Below are 9,556 nucleotides of genomic sequence, written 5' to 3' on the forward strand. Positions count from 1 at the left end.
ATAAATAATCATTTCCATCATTTTAATAGACCACAAGATTTTCATTTTCAGTTCTCATAAATAAACGTCCCATGCATAGAGACAAAAATATCATTCATATGGATTGAACACCTGGTAACCGACATTCACAATATGCATATAAGAATATCCCCATCATTCCGGGATCCTCCTTCTGACATGATATAAATTTCAAAGCACTAAAGCATCCGGTACTTTGGATGGGGCTTGTTGGGCCCGATAGATCTATCTTTAGAATTCGCGTCAATTAGGGTGTCTGTTCCCTAATTCTTAGATTACCAGACTAAATAAAAAGGGGCATATTCGATTTCGATAATTCAACCATATAACGTAGTTTCGATTACTTGTGTCTATTTCGTAAAACATTTATAAAAGCAGCGCATGTATTCTCAGCCCAAAAATATAAAGGGTAAAGGCAAATGAAACTCACCTAATGTATTTTGTAGTAAAAATACATATGACGACAATGAACAAGTGTAGGGTTGGCCTCGAATTCACGAACCTATATCATTCGTATTTATATTAAAATATCTTCTCGTAATCGAACAATTTCATATCTTATAACTTTATATATTATATATTTAGTTTGTATATTTTATATATAATCATTACTTATCATTAATAATAAAAACTGTATATTAAGGTTTAGTATATATTTATATATTAATTGATGTAAGTTAACTAATATCTTTTTAATAATAAAAATATAGCGTAATGTATTTTTATATAAAAGTATCTATTTGTGAAATTATTGATAGTTTTAGTGATCAAAATAATAATTTTAGTAAGGATGATAATAATGATAATATAGTTGTTATAATAATGATAATGATAATAATAAGAATGATACTAATAATAATAAGGTAAAAATTTATAATCTTAATGTTAAAAATAATAATTTAATATATCTTTATACTGATCCTTATGACTTATAAACTTTGTGGTAGTAATTAATATTTTACATCAGTTTTATTTTAACATCAGGATCTATATTATGTTTATAATCTAACTTTAAATTTTATTAGCCTCTAGCTAATACTTTTAAATTCTAAGATTATCATATTAATATTAACACTAACTTACTTAATAATAATAACAATAATAATAATAATAATAACAACGATAGATATAATGTCGATAATGGTTTTTACTTCTAATGAAGCTACTAATAATAACCTAAATGATAATATTAATAATAATACTTATAATAATAATAATAATGATAATGATGTTAATACTAAATATAATAAAAATCCTAGTTGTAACTATAATCATATTAACAATAAATAATACATAATATTTGTATTAGAAATAATAATAATAATAATAATAATAATAATAATAATAATAATAATAATAATAATAATAAAAGTTATAATTAATACTAACAATAATAACAATAATAATAATAATAATAATAATAATAATAATAATAATAATAATAATAATAATAATAATAATAATAATAATAATAATAATAATAATAATAATAATAATAATAATAAATAGAATACTACCTTAAAGGTTTCAAAAGGCTTTCCAAAAAGAAATGATCTAAACAGGATTCGAACTCGTGACCCCTCGCTCAACCAAAACACCCCTTAACCATCCCTCTATTTCCGTTTTTTCTGAATAAATACACAGCGGATACCCATATAACCCGTATTACTATGCTATTTCTTATTTCTCTTTCAATTTCATTAATCTGGCCCAACAATACAAATGAACACAGCCCATTCGTTAAATTGAATCTCGGCCCAAGTTCATACGTTTTGAAAATATAACATGAATTAAAAACAATAGCTTATCCAAAAATCTTTACAGCTCATCATCATATACATCTGGATCCTTTCATTCGTTGGGCAAACAGAAGGCATATACATCATCACCTTTATTATCACTATCGTCTTCAACATCACAGTTTCACTATCATCGATCATCATCTATCATAGTTATCCAATATCATTCATCAACGTGTTATTTATCATAATCATTATCGATCACGATCCCTATTCTCCTCTCATCATCTTCTTCGCTTTTCAATTTTATTTTTGTTAATATTATTCGTAATCATCACCGAAAAATCGTTATTGTTTGTGGGTATAATGTTTGAGCAGTCCAACGAAGGGAAAAAAAGAAATATAGCAACAACCCTTTTTGGTTTTGGTTTTGAACGCAACCAGTGGCAACCGGAAGCAGCAATCTCCGGCTGATAAAAAAAAATTAGAAAACGCCAATGGTTTAGAGGTGGAGGTGGTGATTCAGTTGTCTTGGTGTTGGGTTTGAAAAAAAAATATATATTTGATGCAGTGACTGAAAACGAAAATAGAAAGGAAAGAAGAGAATGAAACGTGAAGTTGGTGAAGGTTCTCAGTTTCAAACAGGAAGAAAACACAGTACATATGCATTAGTAATAGTGATGTGTTAGTCGATAATTGAGGGGATGGTCATGGTGGACGTGGTTCGGAGATGGGTGGTGATGGTTGTTCACGTCCTAAGAGAAATGAGAAAGGGAAGGGGAAGATGAGAGATAGATAATGATAGTGTGTTCTTGGTTGATAAAATAAAAAGATATAAACCCAGACATAAGTTATCGTATGGTATCATTTTGGTTTTATATCAATTGCAAACAATAGTGGGTTAATAGTAGTAAGTGGTTGATCATGAGTGATAGTGGTCGAGAATTTGCAAGGTGATTCGTGGTGAGGGTTGCCGAAGTAAGAGGTGAAGAAAGGTGGTAGTTTACAGAGGTGGTAAGGAGATGGCGATTGTGAGGTGTCGAGACTGTAAACAGAAATATGTATATATATAAGTTGGGTTGTTGAATGTTGGTGATGAACACGAGGGAATTAGAGAGGGAAAGAGAAGAGACTGGGTTTATAGATATATCTTATGCATATATGTATACTCATGTGATCTTATTTGTGAGGAGACAAGAAGTAAAAAGTAAGAAACAGTATAATAGTGTCAATCACAAAACATCCCCAATTTACGGATGAATTAACAAGAGGGTTTGTTAATTGTTGCTTTCAATTACATAAAGTAGATATAATACTATATTACAAACAAATATATTGTATTGTGAATTGAAAGAGAACTGTGAGTAATCGGATAAATTTAGTTTTATTATGCCGACAGTTTTCACGGACTATTATTTTGTGCCCCGTTGTTCACTCAGTGGCGAATAAAAAGTCTTCAGAAAGATCCCAAAATTTTAAATTAAGTATCTTTATTTATGTAGATCATTATGGTATAAAATTTGATCATTGATTTAATAAATAAAAATTACACCAACTGTCCCTCCCATTTATGGGTGAAATATAAAAAGTGTTAAAATTAAATAATTAGATCCTAAATATACTTTTAATAAGCCTATAACTTATATAACTTCTTTTCATATCACCGTTTATTTTAAAATCACTTAAGTTCGTATTTAACTTGCTTAATATCCACCGAATGACATTTGAGTGTTTCTGACGTTTACTAAATAGATTCGAAATTACAAAATATATATTTAATATACTTTATATATATATATATATATATATATATATATATATATATATATATATATATATATATATATATATGTTTTAAATAATTATTATTACAATATCTTATATTTATTTATTTACATAAATAATTTTATTAACAATAACATATAATATTTCAATTTATATTTCCAATTACTATTATATTTTCATAGATTTAAATATACATGTATCTATTACAAATAGTTGTTCGTGAATCGTCGATAATAGTCGAAGGGTAACTGAATATAAATTTCAAAGTTTTCGAGACTCAACATTACAGACTTTGCTTATCGTGTCGGAAACATATAAAGATTGAAGTTTAAATTTGGTCGGAAATTTTCGGGTCGTCACAGTACCTACCCGTTAAAGAAATTTCGTCCCGAAATTTGAGTGAGGTGGTCATGGCTAACAATAAAAATGTTTTCATAACGAATATGAGTTGATAACTTGAGTTTTATCATCATTGAGTAATATGGATAAAAATAATTCGATTATTCGAAGAGTACGAATGAAGCTATCACCAAAGAGTGAAATAGGAAAGTAAAGATTCATCTTAACTTTTGACAGAGTCAGGGTTGAATTTAGAAAATAAGGTGCGTCTTAGCTTTTGATGTTGTCTTGGTTGAATTCCGGAATTCAAGGGATTAAAGAAAATCTTCAAAATCTATAAGATTTGATTCTTCGGCGAATAAGGAAATTAAGATCTCTATAATTAAATACGGTGATCTGTCTCTATTACTCTGTCTGATATTTCTATTATAAATCAAACTCTTCCGTTCCATTATTCTCAACATTCCTATACTTTCTTTCTTAGTCCATACATCCAAAAGATTGTAAAAATACTTAATCCAGTTCTAATTCTTGATATTTCCCTTATTATTATTTCTGTCATTCTTCCTTTCAATCTTCCACCAGAGAAATTTTGCTTACTTTTAATATAACCTTGGGGTGATACTATTCTTAATTATGTCGTGTCTTTATATTGCTATTCGTATTAATATCCATGGTTTATAATTTCTGCGTTGCTGTTGGATTTTATATCTTTCCTTATATTTCAATGTCCCTGCTTCTGTCTCCTATAATTATTGTCATCCACAGTTAATGCGCTCTCTTATTTGCTGCGATTTATACCCCCTTTCTATTTCGGATCTTCATGCTTTTGTTTACTTTTCGCAAGTAACGGTCCAGAATTCATAGGTATGGAGTTTCGAATTATCATAATATACAATGTAGAAAGGAAAGGTAGTAGCACGATTTGTTTTGTCAAATTACCTGAATCACTGAGTATAGAACTATCAAGAATATATTTTCTTGATATGTTCAGAAGTTAAGCAGAATGAAAGAGTTATGTAACATGGCACATGATGACGTTATAATCTGTGAATCATCACGTCCCATTAGAAACTCAGCATGACTTACTGTAATATAATCACGTTGATCAAGTGTCATTATATTATACTAACTCATGCATCAATTCCCAACATTACTTCAATAACATTCATATTTTAAGCTCGAAAGTTTACAGAATATAGAAACTAACAGTTTTTATATGATGTAACACTGATAGTACGAATAGATTAATGATTTCAGATAAGAATAGTTATGAAAATATATTCAGAAATATCGAGGATATTTATAATGAAAGATACGATAATACCTCGGAATATCTAAGATCAGAGGATGATAGAAATTATTATCCGTAAGGGTTTAGAGTAAGGAGTAAGATATTCACTAAAGACTTTAGCAGACATTGAATCATTTGGATTCTTTAAAGTCAAACTTATTCTTTGTGATTTGTCCACAGCTTTCTTCATAGTTTCGCATAATCTGCTTTTCGGTACTAAATTTTCTTTTGAATGTTTCCAATATAATGATACACAGGAAGCATGAAGAGGTATATAATTTCGGACGAGAATATTTATGAAAATATCCTCAGAAATATCGAAGATATTGATGATGATATTTTGGAATTTCTAAGTTCAATGGTTGATGGAGAAAGATTTTCCGCAAGATTTTAACATGACTTCGGAGCAAGATATTCTCTAAAGATTTCAACGGATCCAGAATTATCTGGATTCTTTGAATATAGGGTATGGTCCTTGTATTTGTCCTTGGTCTCCTTTATGGTTAACTCTATCCGTTTTTCAGTTCCAACGTTTCTGAGCTTTTCCAACATATTATTCTTTATCATCAAACTTTCGACGACTAAAGTCGTTTACGGTTGCCTACAGTTTCTGCTGCTTCATTCACCTTTTTCAACATTCAGAGTATTGATTTGTAGATGGAGTGCTTTTCAGAATTTCAGAATAAGAGACCATAATTCTAAAAGATAAATGTTATACATATAACTGTTGATGTAGATATGCTGTGCGTTTTCAAAGTACTGATTATTGACTCCCGATAATTGGCATGGCAGTCCTCGTTACAAGATGCGGATGAGTATATGATAAGGTTTCAATGAATAAATATAATGATTTATCGGAGAGATTTAAACCAAGAAGCAACGAAGTTGCTGGTACGTCTACTAGTAATATGGTAGAATATGAAAGGTTCCTTGGTAACAATAAAAGAGCACGCATATATATCAAGGTTATAATAAGGTTGTTTCGAACGAAAAGTCGAAGTTGTCTTGCTGGAGCTGTGACAAAATTTGCTACTTTGAAAAGGGATTGCAAATTTATTTTCGGTAATAACAACGCCAAAAGAGCTAGCACAGATACGTGTTAAACGTTTATTTGGTTCCAAGTGTTTTTCAGGTGCATAACTATATGTATCAATCTTTTCTTCCATAAATGGAGTGCGGTTGGTTCATCCTATCGATTGAAGTGTTTTTAAGAATTATGAAAGGTTTGAATCGCAGATTGTAATTGTCAAGATACAAATGAGGTTTAAGATGAAATCAAGTGGCAAACTTGAAGAATTGTTTAGTTTCATATGTTATAATCAATATTTTAATTCATTTTAATTGTCCAATGTCTTTAGTCCACAGTCGATAGTCCACAATTAACAGTCCAATAATTCATATATAATTTAATATGTAATATTCGAATTAATTAATATGTATCGTGACCCGTGTACATGTCTCAGACTCGATCACAATTCAAACTATATATATTATTGTAGAATCAACCTCAACCCTGTATAACTAACTCCAGCATTACTGCATATAGAGTGTCTATGGTTATTCCAAATAATATATATAGATGCGTCGATATGATATGTCAAAACCTTGTATACGTGTCCCGATTTTTAAAGTGCGTAAAATAAATAACAGAAATTAAATGACGATAAATAAATTGCGAGAATTAAAATTGCAATAATTAAAATGCGATAAATAAATTGCGTTAAATAAACTGCGATAAATAAAATGTAATCAGTTAGCTAGGAACAGTTAGCGTGGATTCTTAACAAAATTTCTCATAATTAATTTGTTTGTTTCTAATAAATTTTATTTTGTCTAATGTTTTCTTCTGATGTGGTAGCGTGGGGGGTACGAAATAGTATTATTTTTAATACAAAATACTACAAAATATGACACAAGTTTTATTAATTTACGGATGGGATATACCTAAACCTTGCTACAACACTATAGGCAGTGTACCTAATCGTAGAGTAGTGTAGTTTTTAGTAAGTCCGGTTCGTTCCACAGGGAGCTGGTGATACTTACTATATTTTTAACAACTATATTTATACAAAATATATATAATTATATAAGTAGTAATATTATTATAAAATGGGGGTTTTACCGTTTAATGACCGGTTTGTCGATTCTATATTTTAAGCGCAAAGATAAATGACGATAATTAAAGTGCGTAAAATAATGACAATAAATAAAATGACAGTAAATAAAATTGCGAGTAATAAAATGACAGTAAATAAAGATACGATGAGAAATACAATAAAAGAATTATGCTTATTTAAACTTCCGTAATCATGATGTTTGACGTGTTGATTTTAATTTTATGCCCATGGGTTAATTGTCCTTTGTCCTGGATTATTTGATACGTCTATCTGGTTTTTGTCCGTAATAGTCCATCGGTCATAAATATAAAGTGCGAGTATCCTCGTCAAATTACCCTTATACCCGAAGTCAAATATTCCAACTGATTAAGGATTTAAACTGTGACGCAGTTATCACTTCTGTCAACAATTACACCAGTTATCAATGTATGTAATCCACCCCTATTTTAATTAGTTTATGAATATTAATTCATCCACTTGATCAGAATGAATAATCAATTACCCAACCCAATTGATTAATTAAATGATTATAACAGATTCCATATGAACGTCACTAAATAGGACAACCATAATCATTATTAATTATTAGGTTAATTAATTTGAAGATAGGTTCGACAGACTCCAATGAGTTGTCACTCAATTAGACAATACCCCCCATCTATTAATAGTCAATAATCCAATTTCCACAAGTGTCGGTCTTTTGCCCAAACCTTAATTATGGTCCAAAGTTCAATAACCCAATTTTAGTAATTAGCCCAACATCATGAGTACTTCATTTTAAATAAGCATAATAACGACTTAGCTACGAGACATTAATGTAAAAAGGTTGAACATAACTTACAATGATTAAAAATAGCGTAGCGTTACACGGACAGAATTTCGACTTACACACTCAAACGATCTCTATCATAAATCTTATTATTATCATAATTTAAAATTAAAATTAAGATTATTGTTATATCTTATTAAGTTAACATTATGATAGAGATATAGAATATAGATATTGATAATTGATATAGATATTTGATTGATAAAAAAAAGATCGGAAAAAATTCTTCCTTCCCCTCATCGTTACATAGATCGTTCCTTTTATAGGCCAAATTATAAATTGAATTTTCATTTACGACCCCTGAACTATGCTCAATTAACAACTTTTTATTATTTAATATTATTCTTATTATGATTTATTTAAATATTATATTTTATTCTTGTGCATAGTTGACTCGTAATTTTTACACCGTTGCGTCGAGCGTTGAGAGTTGGTTCATGTCCTGGTTCCGGATTTTCGAACGTCCTTTCGTACAATTTTATATCGTGTACTTTGCATTTTGTAACTTGTACTCTTGTCATTTTTAGACGTTCTTCATCAATAAATTGAACCTTTTGAATTGTATCTTGTACATTTGAGCTTTTTGGACGTTTTGGTCTTTCAAATCTTCGTTTTTGTCTTTAAATCTTCATTTTCGAGCGATTTGCGTCTTTCGTCTTCGCACTTATTTATTTAACTATTACAACTAAAAATAAGGAAATTACATTTAAAAACTTTACATATTGGAACGATATTGCTACTAAATATATGTTCATTTGGAACACTATCAAATATCCCCACACTTGAGCGTTGCTTGTCCTCAAGCAATACAGAACTTGAAATAAAAACATACATGAATCACTTTTTTATTCATCACATTTTGTACATCAGTGATTTTGATATAGCGGTATAAATAATGACAGTAATGATGGTTAAAGGTGGGTGTGTCATCCACAGTTGCCTTGGGTTTAGGTCAACGACACTTGCAATCAAATAGCCGATTTACTTTCGGTTTCCAAAGCAAAGTGCACATTTGAAAGGTGGTTTACAGTCCCACATGACTATGAAAATGTAGATCCTTAAGGAAATTGGATCTTTATGAAAACATTTGATCTTTTTGAAAATTTAATCTAGCTTTTACCCTAGATAAGTTTTCCGGAATAACCCTTCACCGGTGTTTGCAAAATATTTTTTTGTGGGTTGTGTGGGTTTCAGATTTGAAAATTTTAGCTCAACACTTGTGGTTTTGTGTTACCCACTTGCTAACCTTGTATTAGGAAAGCAACACGTCCAGTTTACTTGTCCCGTATATTACCTTTTGGCAAACTACCGTCCGGTTGTAAAGGAAAGCGATGAACAAGAAACTGTTAAGGCAATGTCCCGTGACAGGCTTTTAATTATGGTCCAAAAACGTGTCGGATGCTAGTACTATCCTTTGTAGGAGCAATAGTAAAGA

The sequence above is a fragment of the Rutidosis leptorrhynchoides genome, chromosome 10 (genome assembly GCF_046630445.1).
Source record: "Rutidosis leptorrhynchoides isolate AG116_Rl617_1_P2 chromosome 10, CSIRO_AGI_Rlap_v1, whole genome shotgun sequence".
NCBI classification, from domain to species: Eukaryota; Viridiplantae; Streptophyta; class Magnoliopsida; order Asterales; family Asteraceae; genus Rutidosis; species Rutidosis leptorrhynchoides.